Source organism: Schistocerca americana, chromosome 6 (assembly GCF_021461395.2).
Source record: "Schistocerca americana isolate TAMUIC-IGC-003095 chromosome 6, iqSchAmer2.1, whole genome shotgun sequence".
In the NCBI taxonomy this organism is placed as follows: Eukaryota; Metazoa; Arthropoda; class Insecta; order Orthoptera; family Acrididae; genus Schistocerca; species Schistocerca americana.
Window position 1 is genome coordinate 281067505 of NC_060124.1, and position 17270 is coordinate 281084774.

Consider the following 17270-nt stretch of genomic DNA (forward strand, 5'->3'; position numbering starts at 1 on the left):
AATCTCGCTCGCCAAGGCCACAACAAGCTTTACTTCTCCTTCCAACTTCTATTTTCTTCTCCTCCCATCTTCTCCTTTTGAAGAACTGACGGCCACGTCTGACGTTTACGGTCCTTCGAGTCCTTTTTATACAATGCAAAATTTACTTAAACCGACAAACTCTGGGAGGCTGAACACCGAAATAAATATTTTCCTCTAGTACCATATTTTCGTGGACGGATTTTTTAAACCGGCAGAGGGAGTACAATGAAGGCTTTCACGACCGGATGGTACTGTTGTTGATAGTACTTCCGGGTTATATGGCCGTGGTCCGTGGAATTCTTCTATTCCTAACGTTTCGTCCAATACTACGTTGGAAATCCTCAGAGGTATGGCTGGTCCTGTTGAGTCCTGCCGACTGACGAGTCGGGCGTCGGAGAGCGGCCTAAATACCTAGGAAAGTGGGCGTGGTCTAGCTTGCACACAGTAGCAGAGAGAAAACTAGTCAAAGATAAAATGTAACTATCGATAATAGTCCGTCATAGATAAAAATCACTTATCGATTCTGTAACGCCACTGTCCGTATCTCGCTTAATTTCAAGTCCTCTTCTTTTCTATTAAAGTGATCTTCATGTTTATAAATTTCAATAAAATGGTTCAAATGGCTCTGAGCACTATGGGACTTAACATCTTAGGTCATCAGTCCCCTAGAACTTAGAACTACTTAAACCTAACTAACCTAAGGACAGCACACAACACCCAGCCATCACGAGGCAGAGAAAATCCCTGACCCCGCCGGGAATCGAACCCGGGAACCCGGGCGTGGGAAGCGAGAACGCTACCGCACGACCACGAGATGTGGGCTAAATTTCAATAGCGTCCCTATACAGTCGTGGATAATAGTTCGTGGTAGCACTTAAAACTGTAGTTTCAGAAAACTTAACTACATGGTCACCTGACTGAAGTGCATGTTCCGCAACGGCCGATTTATCTATTTTTCCCAGTCGGCAAAGGCTTTTATGCTCCTTTACCCTCGTATTCACACTTCTTTTCGTAGTACCAATATAGACCTTGCCACAAGTACACGGAATTTTATACACACCGCTAGATGATAATGGTGGCCTTCTATCTTTAACAGAACGAAGTACTTGTACTATTTTTCTGGTAGGTTTGAATACCGGTTTCACTTTATGTTTCAGCAAAATTTTGCCGATTCGATCTGTAACCTTACTAATGAAAGGTAAAGACACCGTGTTCTTCCATTGTTGTGTGCCGTCCTTTTCCTTTGGCCTGCTGTATTTAGGTCTTAAAACTGTGAGCTCTGCAACATCCATGTACTAATTTATATTTACATGACAAACCCTATTTTTAGGGCTATATTTTAATTTTGACAAATGGATCTATGCAGACATTTGTAAAAACGGCGATGATACATCAGTCCATACTAATGTAAAATTGCCACCTTCTGAAGAAGACAAATTTAAATTTGTTGAAACCTAGGTAAAGATTTCTTTATCCATTGCAACTGGTCGGCTGTTTATAATTTTATTCTTAAAACTCTACTAATTTCTTTGTTTAAGTACCCATTCCTTTCGAAGGCCTGTTTCAGATGATTCAGTTCCGTATCCAGATGTTCCGGCGAACAAATCCGTTTTGCCCTGTCCACTAAACTTTTGATTAGACCTCTTTTTTGTTGTGGGTGATGATTGGAGTTCTTATGTAAGTATCTATCAGCATGTGTGCTCTTCCGAAACACTTTATGTTTTAGACTGCCATCGGTCTGTCTCATGACTAACACATCGAGAAACGAAATAGCCTGGTCTTTTTCCGGTTCAATGGTAAACTGAATTTTAGGGTTTATGCTATTAAGATAGTCAAAAAATTCGTCTAAGGCTTTTTTACCGTGTGTCCAAACCACGAACGTGTCGTCTACATAACGATATGTGTCCAAACCACGAACGTGTCGTCTACATAACGATACCAACAACATGGTTTCTTATTTGCTTTATTCAACGTTAATTTTTCAAATTTCTCCATGTAAAAATTGGCAATCGCAGGGCTCAACGGGTTATCCATGGCAACACCATCCACTAGCTCATAAAACTCCTCATCCCACTGAAACTGGCTAGATGTAAGACGGTGTCTAATCAGAGCGGTCAAATCTTCAGGGAAAACTTCCGTTATGTAAACCATAACTTCATTGACCAGAATCATTATAAACGGAGATACAATATGAAAATTGACCAAAATGTCTTCAGGAGCCAAGGTTAGACCTACAATTTTCTCAATAAAATGACGTGAATCCCTCAGATACGAATCAGTCTTACCAATGTATGGTTGTAGAAGAGTAGCTAGATACCTAGATATTTGATAAGTAGGGGAATCAATCGCACTAACAATGGGTCTCAGAGGGAGATTTATTTTGTGAACTTTAGGTAAACTATAAAGTCTGGGACACTTAGCTTCACTCCTTAGCAAAACTTTTTTATCCTTCTGTGGAATGGAAGTAGAAGACTTTATCAACGTATTAGGTTTCCTCAAAATAACAGCCGTGATTTTTGTCTATGACGGACTATTATCGATAGTTACATTTTATCTTTGACTAGTTTTCTCTCTGTTACTATGTGCAAGCTAGACCACGCCCACTTTCCTCGATATTTAGGCCGCTCTCCGACGCTCGACTCGTCAGTCGGCAGGACTCAACAGGACCAGCCATACCTCTGAAGATGTCCAACGTAGTATTGGACGAAACGTTAGGAATAGAAGAATTCCATGGACCACGGCCATATAACCCGGAAGAATTATCAACAACGGTAGAGGAAGTTTTCTGGATGAAAATTAATCATATTAACAAACCCGGGAGTTTGTATGGAACAATGAAAACACGTTTTCTAACAAAAAGTAACACAAGAATAAACTTATAATATTTATTACCAAGGACAATGACATTAACACAAGACAATTAGTTCATACAAACGATTGTGTAGTGTCTTCTTTCGGAAATATCACAAAGAACTAACATCACGTGTTGTTATATTTGATCCGTCTCGATGGGCAATGAAACCACAGCCTTCAGTGCGGATGCCTGCTTACGTTCAATCTCCAGCGAGGATCTAAAATTAGCGAGCATGGAGGACATGGAGCGGGTGGCGCTAGGTGGGAGTGTAGCCGGCCGGGGAGCGTGCTGAGACAGTCTGCGCATTTGCGATAAACACTGTTTCCAGATGGCCCAGTGGTTACCGCAGTTGCTTAGTAAACAGGAGATCCTGGGCTGGAGATCAAGTCCGACACATATACTGACTTGTCGCCTCGTCGCCGTTCCGCATGAAGTTGGTTCAAATGGCTCTGAGCACTATGCGACTTAACTTCTGAGGTCATCAGTCATCTAGAACTTAGAACTAATTAAACCTAACTAACCTAAGGACACCACACACATCCATGCCCGAGGCAGGATTCGAACCTGCGACCGTAGCGGTCGCTCGGCTCCAGACCGTAGCGCCTAGAACCGCACGGCCACTCCAGCCGGCCCGCATGAAGTCCCGAAGCAGCTGGTGTCATTAGTTCCTTTCCTTTCCTTTCTCCCCCACCCCCCAATCCTCCCCCAATGGACAAGTACTTACAGTAGAGGTTCAACAACGCTCCGCCGACTTTAAATATGGTCTACACCGGTGGATCACGTTCTGTCTACCGCGGTCAAAGATCGCAGGTGTGTCTTTAATCCCCCACTGCTGCTGCTAGTAGCCAGACAACGAGGTCTTCTTCTGAATCAAAAGTGGTTTCGTAAACAAGGTTGCACATATCTCGTCACATTCCAAAGGGGTCGAATCAGGGACTCGAGTAGGCTATGGTACGGAGCACAACTACCAATACACAACTGGCCATTAAAATTGCTACACAACGAAGAAATGCAGATGACAAACGGGTATTCATTGGACAAATATATTATACTAGAACTGACATGTGATTACATTTTCACGCAATTTGGGTGCATAGATCCTGAGAAATCAGTACCCAGAACAACCACCTCTGGCCGTAATAACGGCCTTGATACGCCTCGGCATTGAATCAAACAGAGCTTGGATGCCATGTACAGGTACAGCTGCCCATGCAGCTTCAACACGACACCACAGTTCAAGAAGAGTAGTGACTGGCGTATTGTTACGAGCCAGTTGCTCGCCCACCATTGACCAGACGTTTTCAGTTGGCGTGAGATCTGGAGAATGTGCTGGCCAGGGCAGCAGTCGAACATTTTCTGTATCCAGAAAGGCCTGTACAGGACCTGCAACATGCGGTCATGCATTATCCTTTTGAAACGTAGGGATTCCCAGGGATCGAATGAAGGGCAGAGCCACGGGTCGTAACACATCTGAAATGTAACGTCCACTGTTGAAAGTGCCGTCAATGCGAGACGTGTAACCAATGGCACCCCATACCATCACGCCGGGTGATACGCCGGGTGTATGACGAATACACGCTTCCAATGTGTATTCACCGCGATGTCGCCAAACAGGGATGCGACCATCATGATGCTGGAAAGAGAACCTGGATGCATCCGAAAAAATGACGTTTTGCCATTCGTGCACCCAGGTTCGTCGTTGAGTACACCATCGCAGGCGCTCCTGTCTGTAATGCAGCGTCAAGGGCAACCGCAGCCATGTCTCCGAGCTGATAGTCCATGCTGCTGCAAACGTCGTCGAACTGTTCGTGCACGCGGTTATTGTCTTGCAAACGTCCCCATCTGTTGACTCATGGATCGAGACGTGGCTGCACGATCCGTTACAGCCACGCGGATAATACGCCTGTCATCTCGACTGCCAGTGATACGTGGCCGTTGGGATCCAGACGGCGTTTCGTATTACCCTCCTGAACCCACCGATTCCATATTCTGCTAACAGTCATTGGATCTCGACCAACGCGAGCAGCAAATTCTCTATACGATAAACTGCAATCGCGATAAGCTACAATCCGACCTTTATCAAAGTCGGAAACGTGATGGTACCCATTTCTCCTCGTTACACGAGGCATCATAACAACGTTTCACGAGGCAACGCCGGTCAACTGCCGTTTGTGTATGAGAAATCGGTTGGAAACTTTCCTCATGTCAGCACGTTGTAGGTGCCGCCACCGGCACCAAACTTGTGTGAACGCTCTGAAAAGCTAATCATTTGCATATCACAGCATATTCTTCCTTTCGGTTAAATTTCGTGTCTGTAGCACGGCATCTTCGTGATGTAACAATTTTAATGGCCAGTAGTGTGCAGTTTTCTGGAAAGTGTCGGTTCAAGAATCGACGCACAGGAAGACTGAAATATACTTGTGCCCCGTCACACAGGAAACACATGCGCTGTCATCCATCAACTACGACAGTCCTGTGGAGAGCTAACTGTAACAGAGCTAAAATACCGGTATAGGTTTTAAATGGTCGTCTTTTGCTATCCCTAGGTAGAGGTGGACCAAGTATGATGAAATCTTTGACATGGCCTAGGTAAGACAGTGAACGTGACGTGGCATAGATAGGAGATATGGCCCAGTTAAACTGTCACCAACACCACATGCGCACAAATTCACGTAGCTCTACAGTTGATGAGGGAGTATAATGTGCCATGTGAAGGATATTTGCTCCAAACATGCAAATTATGGATGTTGAAAACGCCATCACTCCCGAACGTTGCTCTGTCTGTAAACAGCACAGAGGACGCTAGTGTGGGACGTATTTGACACTGTTGCAGTTGCCACTGCTGAAATTGTGCTTTGTGTGGATAATTATCTGGTTCCAGATTGTGTACAAGCTATAAGTGAAATGGATCGACAATTACTCAAGAACGACCTTTCTTTCATTCGTCTGATTCGTCCCCCTGTTACCTGCAACTGCACGAGTGCTGAGAGCGATTACGCCCAGTGTCGGATTAAGAAGTGCTTATAGGTAGTTATGACATTAGAGAAAACTGTTTGGCTGTTGTCCCGTGCAACCTCCCAGAGTTTGTGGGTTTAAATAACTTTCACACCTATGTGAACAACCGTGGGTTATTATTTTGTTCATGGCTAGGGCAACAATGATGCGATTCACTTATTGTAAATTGTCAAACAATGTTTAAAATAATCATGTACTATAAGTAAATTTCTGGGCATACTACGGCATTATCCTTGTTTCAAGAAGATACTGACTGTCTGCAAAAATAAGTAAGTTTCTACAATACACTTTTATGTTAACATAAATGCAAAGCCAAGGCCCAAGCATTTGTAATATCCATAATTTTGTAAGTTTTTGAAGACGAAACATTAATTTTGTCTAACCTGGCAAAGCCTCATAAAATTTATTTGTAACTGATGACTGAAACTTATCCGGAAAATGCCGTGAGTTAGTTAAATTAGCTTTGCGTCAGCGGCGGCAGATCAAGACTTTTCCTGCTGTTGGTAATAAAGTTAGAAATAGTTGTTAGTGAGACATGAAGGTCGAGGAAATTTGTAAAGAAATGCTCCGTAGGAGATTCCTCCCCTTCAGAATAGATCATTAGACACAAACAATATTGGCTGATGTAGTCACGAATAAAGGAAGGAAAGGGCTCTGACCTTGTTCAAGTAAGTCTGCAGCCATTCACCTGAGATAATGTACGAACACTACAGGAAGTGTGAAGGTGTAATTTTAAAACACTTGTTGTCCATTCGTAGATCGTCTCTCGGTGTCGAACGATCAGAGAATCTGTTGTACTGCCTGCCTCCATTGCTTGTCTACAGATAAAAGAATCCTCACTTGCCAACCTTCCGTCCGCTGACACTGGAGACATCCGACATTCTCACTTAATGCAGGTGTTTTGTTTTCTGTAAGTAATAACAGGTACGACGAAGGGGACGGGAGACAGCTACAAATGAGTAACAGACAACAGTTTTAAATAAATCGAAGTGTATTGTTTGTCTAAAATAAATCAGTGCAGGGTGTTATACATTTCTGACATTGTCAGCCTGCGGGCGATCTTTAGTCTACGGTGACTGAAGAAAGCTTTACCAGCTATGATAGCTAGTAATACATTTTATTGGATGACCTGTTTCGACAGAGTTATGCTGTTACCATGGGATTTTGCGCTTTTGAAAATTACTACAACGTATTGTCCATCATTGCTGCAAGTCGCACTTCCCACTACCATGAAGATCACGACAGATCGGCATGTCAGGTGTAAAAGTTGGTGGTAGACGTGAACCCTTTTACTAGGTACAATATACTGTATTTACGTTTGTACATAATACTTTTACACTTGACATGCCGACGTGTAGTGGGAAGTGCGTGTGTGATGTGAAGCGTCTTGCAACACTGATGGACAATATGTTGTAATAATTTTAAAGCATAAGATCCGTTGGTGAAGCATAGCTCTGTCGAAACCGGTCTCCCAATACAATGCTTTTTTAACGAGCTGGGCTTGTGAAGTGTTCTTCAGTTACCAAAGCAAGGTAGTCTTTGACCTCAACTGGAACGAAATCAACCCACAGTTCTGGGTTACTTGGCACGTAGCCGTTTTGCTGTGGACAAGAAAAATACGTAGAGAAACTATTGCAGAAAAATGATAACTCGTCCGGTCTCTTGGAAGTGGTAGTTGGAGAATTTGGATGAATTTTTGGCGAGAAAAGTTGTGGTTAGCCATGAGGAGTTACGGATATGAGATGGCGATGTATCCAAGGCGGCCCTTATGCCTTCCACTCTGGGGGCTTGGGGGCGAATCTGCCGTGGTCCCGACACATGATACCGGGAACAAATCCGTCAACAGCTGTTAGTTCGCGTACAGAAAGGCTTTTACAAACTGTGTCTGCCCTGAAAAGGGCCTGTTTTGCAGCTAGGACATTGTTTACTTAAAGCAGGTGGTCGAACTGGCTACCCTCTGACGCGACACAAGCTTGGTTAGGTCGAAATGTGTTTTGCCGAACTCTTTCAAAGATTCCTGGCGTTTCCCTGATGGTACTGGCGGCATTTTGAATGCGATCCATTAATTACTCTTCGTTTCTAGGTGGTTCGCGTTCGGGTGGGTGAACTACAACCTTGAAGAATCCTCACAGGAAGAAGTCCGGTGGCGTGAAGTCTGCTGCTCGCGGTGCCCATGTCCTACGGGCACCTCAGCCCATTACCCGGCGTCGAAGAGTTCATTTAAATATCCGCGCACAGCACGACTGTTACGTGCGGGCTCCCCATCATGCTGCAACCACATTGGTAGCTGTATGTCCAAGGGAACATCTTCCAGGAGGCCGGATAGGGAATGGACAGTGTCTTGAAAGGAGGATATAAGATGAACATCAACAAAAGCAAAACGAGGACAATGGAATCTAGTCGAATTAAGTCGGGTGATGCTGAGGGAATTCGATTAGGAAATGAGACACTTAAAGTAGTAAAGGAGTTTTGCTATTTGGGAAGCAAAATAACTGATGATGGTCGAAGTAGAGAGGATATAAAACGTAGATTGGCAATGGCAAGGAATGCGTTTCTGTAGAAGAGAAATTTGATAACATCGAGTATAGATTTAAGTGTAAGGAAGTCGTTTCTGAAAGTATTTGTATGGAGTGTAGCCATGTATGGAAGTGAAATGTGGACGATAAATAGTTTGGACAAGAAGAGAATAGAAGCTATCGAAATGTGGTGCTACAGAAGAATGCTGAAGATTTGATGGGTAGATCACATAACTAATGAGGAGGTGTTGAATAGAATTCGGGAGAAGAGGTGTTTGTGGCACAACTTGACAAGAAGAAGGGACTTGGTAGGACATTTTCTGAGGCATCAGGGGATCACAAATTTAGCACTGGAGGGCAGCTTGGAAGGTAAAAATCGTATAGGGAGACCAAGAGATGAATACACCATTCAGATTCAGAAGGATGTAGGTTGCAGTAAGTACTGGGAGATGAAGTAGCTTGCACAGGATAGAGTAGCATGGAGAGTTGCATCAAACCAGTCTCAGGATTGAAGACCGCAACAACACAATTTTCCCCGGTAAGTAGAGGAGGTAGACGGACCGGCCCAATCAGATGGTCACCCACAATTCTTGCGCAAATGTTGAGCAAAAACCGTTCCTGGTGTCCGTGAACGTACGTGACGTGAGGATTTCCCCTTGCCCAGTAATGAACGTTCCGAGTGTTGTAAAGGCCATCCCGATGGAAGGTACACTCGTCGGTAAACAACGAGGAAGTCGGGATCTCGTGCAACACGTCACAGAAACCACCGGCAACACCCTAGCCTGCGTTCACAGTCCGTCACAGAAATTAGGTCTTGGACAGGCTGGGAGCTAAGTGGATGCTGGCCGTCGTCCCTCAAATCTCCAAGACTAACCGATGAGTGGCCCCCATGTCGTGTCCAACCGCTCGAGTACTGGTCGTATGTGCTTCCTCGAAGCGCTCGAGAACAGTCTCTCCAAATGCAGCATCCTATCGTGTTCGAGGTCTTCCAGCATCACCATGATATCCCGCTAACGAGCCGGTTTCGCCAATTCGCCGGCGAATTGCTGTAAACGTTTGCAGATGTGGGTGGCGTCTTGCTGGGTACCGTTCCTCATACAACCGTCGAGCATCATGCACATTACCATCGGCTAGTCCATAAACAAAAAAATATCTCGTTGTTCCCAGAATGAGATTTACACTCTGCAGCGGAGTGTACGCTGGTATGAAACTTCCTGGCAGATTAAAACTGTGTGTCGGACCGAGACTCGAACTCGGGCACTTTGCCTTTCGCGGGCAAGTGCTCTACGAGGAGACCTTCTGTAAAGTTTGCAAGGTAGGAGGCGAGGTACTGGCAGAAGTAAAGCTGTGAGGACGGGGCCTGAGTCGTGCTTGGGTAGCTCAGTTGGTAGAGCACTTGCCCACGAAAGGCAAAGGTCCCGAGTTCGAGTCTCGGTCCAGCACACAGTTTTAATCCGCCAGGAAGTTTCATATCTCGTTGTTCTTCAAACGAATACTGTGCCGTCATGCTTACTTTATGACTAAATCGCAGGTGACATGTGTGTGCTCCGAAGCGAAGCTTACGTGTGAATGCCTCTGACATAAGGTGGAGGAAAACACGAAGACCCATTCGACAGGTGTGCGTATCACGTTAGGGCAGTGACGGGGTGAGGGACGTTTGTATGTGTGAACCGACAATCATAGCGCTGCCCGTCAATCGACGAACGGCAACAGGACAATCCCACGGCCAATTGGAGCGCGTGGCGCCAAGTTTCCGTAGTTTAAAAATGGTGCGTTGTCGACCCACATAATATTACTAATTTTGGTTGCCACTGGTATCAGCTATCCAGGGTTAAAATTTCGTGATACAATTTTTCTCCACCCTCTATAATAAAATGGCGACACGCCAGAGCGGCAAACAGTGACTGAGTCATACCTTCTGAGATGTGCAGCCGAGTGGCGATCCTCGGAACGTCGCTCGGACAGCGCTTCCCTGTGGTTTTAGACTGGGACGCAGCGCCGCAGTGTGGTTCCTTCACGTGCAGTATGTCTCTGTAGCCAACATTACTGGGGGTGACGGTGAACACTGATCCTGCTGCTTCCAGTTGGCGGGCTGGCCTGAGCTCCTACCGTTAAGTTGGTTAGCCTGTTGTGGCACCAGGTCAACGATTGCGGGAGCAGCTAGTGTCACTGTGGAACGGTGTGTCTGCAGCCGAAATTTGGACGCAACGGCCTTGAACTTGTACTGATTCTCACCATCTTGCGGGTTTTCTATGTATGAAAAATTATGTGGCCCCGCCATGCGATGGTGCTCTACTTAGGTAGTCCATTGATGGTTTCTTTTGGCTGAGAAAAATCGATCTTCATTGCTAATTTTACCCATTAATTTCATCGAATTTTTAATTGGTCTAGCAATAGGCACTTTATTACTGTAACTGAAATCATTATTACGTCCGTTTCCACTTGCAAACAGAGCAATGGAAAGACGACTATCTACACTTATTATGGCCATTTGCTTAATAACGTTTTTTCCCGCCCCTGGAACGAAATACAACACTGATTCTACGTATCAGGTATCTGACAGTCTGTCGGTAGGTTTTTGGACACTTGTGGCATTAGTTGTCTACGCACAGATCATGTACTTCGCGTAAATAACGGGCCGCCGATTTGTGTACGCGGTGACAGAACCATATAGTAACCCAGATGGGTTCCATGGGATTTACAGCATGCGAATTTGGGCGCCGAGACTTCAACGTGAGTTCAGTATAATGTGCTCAAACCACTGTAGCACGGTTCTGGCTCCCAGACACGGACAATTATACGGCTGAAAGATGGCAGAGCTGTCCGGAAAGACATCAGGCATGAAGGGACATCGGTTGTTCGCAGAGTTTCTTCGATTACTACCACAGGTTCCATGCAAGCGCAGGAGAATGTCTCATCATAATATTGCTGCCACCAGCCTGCGTCCGTGCCGCGCTGAACTTCTCGGAGCCGTGCGGAGTGGCCGCGCGGTTTGAGGTGCCATGTCACGGACTGCGCGACCCCTGCCGCCGAAGGTTCGAGTCCTCCCTCGGGCATGGGTGTATGTGTTGTTCTTCTTAGCATAAGTTAGTTTAAGTAGTGTGTAAGGCTAGGGACCGATGATAGCAATTTGGTCGCATAGGACTTCACACACATTTGAACATCTGAACGTCTCGGATGACGGCGTTTGTGGAGATGACCATCCACTTAGAATAGAAAAAATGTGACTCAGCCAGACAAGCGACATGTTTACATTGACAGACAGTCGAGTCCCTATATTCCCGTCCTCTGTGCAATCGTATCTGATGTCGTTGGGTTAGGCGGCCACGGTGGCCGAGCGGTTCTAGGCGATTCAGTCCGGAACCGCGCGACAGCTACGGTCGCAGGTTCGAATTCTGGCTCGGGCATGGATGTGTGTGATGTTAGTTAGATTTAAGTAGTTCTAAGTTCTAGGGGACTGATGACCTCAGATGTTAAGTCCCATAGTGCTCAGAGCCATTTGAACCATTTGTCGTTGGGTTAACATGTGAACACGCAGGGGTGGTATGCTGCGGAGCTCCTGTTCAAGAACGCACTATGAACGGCGTACTCCGAAACAAATTTGCGTGCACGTGCTCTCTCGGAAGAGATGCCGCCGATCACCATCTATCCCACTTTACAGAGCGGACAGGCCTCCGAACCCAACGTACTGTGAAGCAACGTGGACGTCCAACAATTTAGTGCCTAACGGTAGTTTCACTGCCTTCTTCCTCTTTCCGGTTATGCTCAAGACAGAAGCACGTGAACATTTAACCAGCTTCGCTGTTTTGGAGACACCCGCTTACAGGCTCTGCGTAGTAATAATCTAAACTTGGTCAAAGACACTCATGTCTATGGATTTCCCTACACTCAGCTCACATCTTTGCTAGGGTGATCCCCGACCGTGCCTGCTCCGCTGACATACTTTTCTTAACGGGTCACTGCCCTCAACGCCTCCAGGCGGCATTTAACGTCGCGGTGGACTGTCGTCACCATGTTTTGGCACACCACTGTAAATGTCTTCGTCTGAGCTTTTATTTCTCGTGTCTTATCTTAGTGGTCATTACACGAAATGTTTGTTGGTGGCAGAAGAATCGCTCTGGAGTCGGCATCAAAGGCCGGTTCTCTAAATTTTCTCAATGAAGTTCCTCGAAAACTGCGTCATCTTGCCTCCAGCGATTCTGATTTGAGTTCCCGAACCATCTCCGTAATACTTGCGTGTTGTTCGAACCTACCGGTAACAAATCTAACACCCCGCCTCTGAACTGTTTCGATATCCTCCTCAAATACGACCTGATGCGGAACCCAAACACTGGAGCAGTTCAGAGTAAGAGGTCCCACTAGCGTCCTAATGTGCGGTCTTCTTCTTTACACAGGAAGCACATATTTCCAAAATTCTCCCAATAAACGGGAGTCGACCATTCGCCTTCCCAACCTCAATCCTTACATGCTCGTTCCATTTCATATCACTCTGCAAAGTTACGCCTGATTATACGGCTGAAAGATGGCAGAGCTGTCGTCACCATGTTTTGGCACACCACTGTAAATGTCTTCGTCTGAGCTTTTATTTCTCGTGTCTTATCTTAGTGGTCATTACACGAAATGTTTGTTGGTGGCAGAAGAATCGCTCTGCAGTCGGCATCAAAGGCCGGTTCTCTAAAACACACGTGACGTCAAGCAGGACACTAATACTGTATCCAAATATTACGGGTTTGTTTTCCCTGTTCATCCGCATTAAGTTACAGTATTCTACTTTCGTAGCTAGCTGCTATTCATCACATTTACTAAAAATTCCGTCTATATCATCCTGCATCTTTCTACAGTCACTCAACGACGACACCTTCCCATACACCACAGCATCACCAGACTGCTGCCCACCCTGTCTGTCAGCTCATATACGTATATTGAAAATCTGCGGAAAGGGAAGCGTTAAGTGGTTGTTATTCACTTCTTGACATTTATGACGATCCTAACATATTTATTTACATTTGAATTAACTAAGGTATTATGAGATAATAGTCGGGGGAGACTGAACGTTTAAGTGACATTTATTACTCAGAAACATTCTAATCTTCAGCATTCTTCTGTAGCACCACATTTCGAAAGCTTCTATTCTCTTCTTGTCCAAACTATTTATCGTCCATGTTTCACTTCCATAAATGGCTACACTCCATACAAATATTTTCAGAAACGACTTCCTGACACTTAAATCTATATTCGATGTTAACAAATTTCTCTTCTTCAGAAACGCTTTCCTTGCCATTGCCAATGTACATTTTATATCTTGTCTACCATCATCAGTTATTTCGCTCCCCAAATAGCAAAACTCGTTTACTACTTAAAGTGTCTCATTTCCTAATCTAATTCCCTCAGCATCACCCGACTTAATTCGACTACATTCCATTATCCTCGTTTTGCTTTTGTGTGTATGACTGTTAAAGTGTGCCGGGAGGTACCGTATTATCTTGCCACTTGGCGTCATGCGCTTGCGAAGTGGGGAGAATGAGATCAGCACATCGCTCTCCAAGCTGTCGTCGGGTTTCCTAATCTCGGAGCAGCCACATCAAGTAGCTCTTCATTTGGCATCACGAGGTGGATCCCATTTGATTCCTCCGACCAAGAAATATTTCCTGGCAGTACCGGAAGTTGAACCCGGATCCTTCACATAGGGGTCAGCCTGGTTGACCACTCATCTACGAAGGACGCACTACGACGACATAAAATCAGTTTAAATACCGAAAGCAGTACAACGAACTGAAAAGTTACAATGATGTGCTTGCGCACGATTCCACATCCCATGTGTTACTTATCTGCAGTGGCTGGGGCATTGTGAGATTGAGAAGCCAAGCTTATGTTAAATATACGTAGTAAAAGTACTCACCACTTAAATTATCTGGAAATTTCTGTTAGGAAATTAGAATATTGACATTTATTTAAACTGTAGCATAGGATGCGTCCCACCTTTCAGTTTCATATTAAAAATATTTTTAACAGTCATCATCAACACAGCCTTGCGTGTCTTCTCCAGTTAAGCAGCATCATTTCAGGCAAAGCGGCCAATACACCTGTACCTCATTTCTTCGTCTTCACCCACATCTCTGCGGATGCAACTCATTAGGCTCTTCACTATGTGTAGATAGTGATTTCAATACGCAAGTAAACTTTTTGTCATAATGATGATATTGGAAACATCCGATTCTCCCATGGCGCTGGTGTTTCCCACCTATCTTTGGTCTTCTTCTTTTATGGCTGTTCAGAAAAGCACATACATACAGTTCTCCCATTCTTTATTTCCAGTCCAGTACGTTGTTTGTTTTCGTTTCTTACATTTCAGCTTCATTCAGCTTATTTTTCATGGAGGTGCTCACCTGTTCTCTTTCTGAACCGCCATTACCGCAGATCTTGTGAGCGTACAAACTGTGGCGAGAGATTAGAGCGGCAGTTTCCCGCCGCAGAGCACGTGGCTGGCGGCTGCTACGGGACCGTGGCGAGCGGCTAGCGTGTACGCGGCGTTGGAAAAACCCGAATGGGCGCTTGACAGGGGCTCATATGGCCGTGTTTGCGATCTTGGAGAAATTGGTAAAAAATTGGTAAAAACAGAATTAAGAGTGACACGGAGGGGCGAGTTGGCACTAATGGACAGAGCAATATGTAAAGCTAAGTTGTCTAGACGCGCCACAGATGTATGTAATAGTTTAAAAGTTATTGTTTTGTCTTAAAAATTGCAAATTTATGTGAGTTCAAAAGCTAATATAACGGCAAAGCTTTGCCCGATTAGTATGAACAAAATGTCTACGGATGCGGCTAGTAGGACTGCATCGAACAATCATAGCCACTTTTGCATAGTGTGTACCATTTTTGAATGAGAGGCCTGAATATGGGATTCGACAGAGAGAAACTGTATTCTTGGTAATAAATAAATTTAATGATACGAAACTAGTGCATCATTCTCAAGTTTAATGAGGTTGATGAGTAATTAAGCATGTATTTTTATTTATTTATTTATATTTAGTATCAAAAATCCGGAGAAAACAATATCACTCCAAAAGAACATAATTTGTGAAAAAACGGTGACAGATACAGAAAACTGGACCTTAAATTGTTATTGAAAGGATATTTTCCATATTTTCCAATGTATCATATGTGGTTTTGTGTTGAGTTTTAGAATATTCGTAATTCTTTTTGTCAAACATTGTTTTCAATTAGGCAGTCGTTTCGAGGTGCGTGGGGCGGCCTTCTCTGATGAGCGGACAGTGGGTTCCGAGCGACGCTAAGAGCTGGACGTTCCAAGCATCTCGCGGTAGAAGTGGGTTGGCCGCGCGGGATAAGCCGACCGGTCTAAGGCGCTGCAGTCATGTACTGTGCGGCTGATCTCGGCGGAGGTTCGAGTCCTCCCTTGGGCATGGGTGCGTGTGTTTGTCCTTAGGATAATTTACGTTAAGTAGTGTGTAAGCTTAGGGACTGATGACCTTAGCAGTTAAGTCCCGTAAGAGTTCACATACATTTTTGAGTAGTCGGTTAGTAGCTACGTTCGAAAGCGATCAAGTGGAGCGCAATATAGAGGTTTAGGACAGCAGGGAAGAATGTATTTTGTGAATTGTGAACAGACTGTCGAGTGCCGTGACTGCAACATATGAATTTTATAGTGAAGTGTTACAGCATCAGTTATTGAAGGCCACCCTTACGTAAAAGCCCCTCAGATTTCATTTTAAGTGTTTAGTGAACATACTGGAGAAAAATAAACTACTTGTTCGAATTATAAACCAACGTGAGTGACTCAATATTATAAATTTCACCGCAATACCTGCCTGTATTGTTTCATTGCATTTTATTTCATCTTAAAAATTGAATTTATGACAGGTGTGAGCTGGCACCGTGTGACGAAATACGTAGCCAAACATTCAGGCCAGCCACATCTCTGGAACGCTGAATTAAGCTGAGTGTAACAAATATATATATATATATATATATATATATATTCGTGCCATAGCACGTGGGGGCTCGAGCCGGACTATTCTAACTTCAGTGTTTAGTGCCCAGTACAGTCGTAATCTCCATTACGTATTGTTGCGATCTGTTTCTATTTGCTTCACATGCGTCACAAGCCTCTCCACAGCAATGGTACCCATCTTCTTGGACTTAATTCTTACTTACAGCAGTTAGTAAGAGGTAGCAGTACTCGTACATCATTGTGAGTTTCAAAAATTGAATGCATACGAATAACCACTGCATACGATTACCAAACTTTTCCTTGGTACGTCACACATGTCCGAAATCAGCATCGACCACTTCCACTCTCCATTCACGACCGCGTTCAGTCATGCTCAGTGAGCTGCTGATAATGGCGTCTTTGCCGTGTTACAGCAACTCTTGAGTAACCTCTACTCACCACTGTTACAGTGCTTTTTTGAAGCAAACCTGATGTGCATTATCATTGGCGTAACGGGCAGAAGTCCAGTGCGACAGACGTGAAATTTGAATAGACGTCATCGTTGAGACCTAGAAGCACCCCTACAAACTTTCGTTTATCCCGTACAACTCAGTCTTGGTATTTCGAGTTTGCTTCTCCTCAATGCATACTGTCTAACAAACTCTCTCCGGCGTTACCCTGTATCGCAGAAAGATGGAAGGGCAGTGACGGAAGATGTCAACCAGCAGCGGACGTGAGTCGCTTGTAGCTCCTGCTGCATCTGCAGAGATACTCCGCAAGCTACCCTAAGGTGCGTGGCGGAGGGTACCCTATACCATAGTAGTCATTTCCTTTCCTGTTCCACTCGCAAACAGAGCGAGGGAAAAACGACTTTCTATATTCTTCCGTATGAGCCTTAATTCCTAGTATCTCCTCT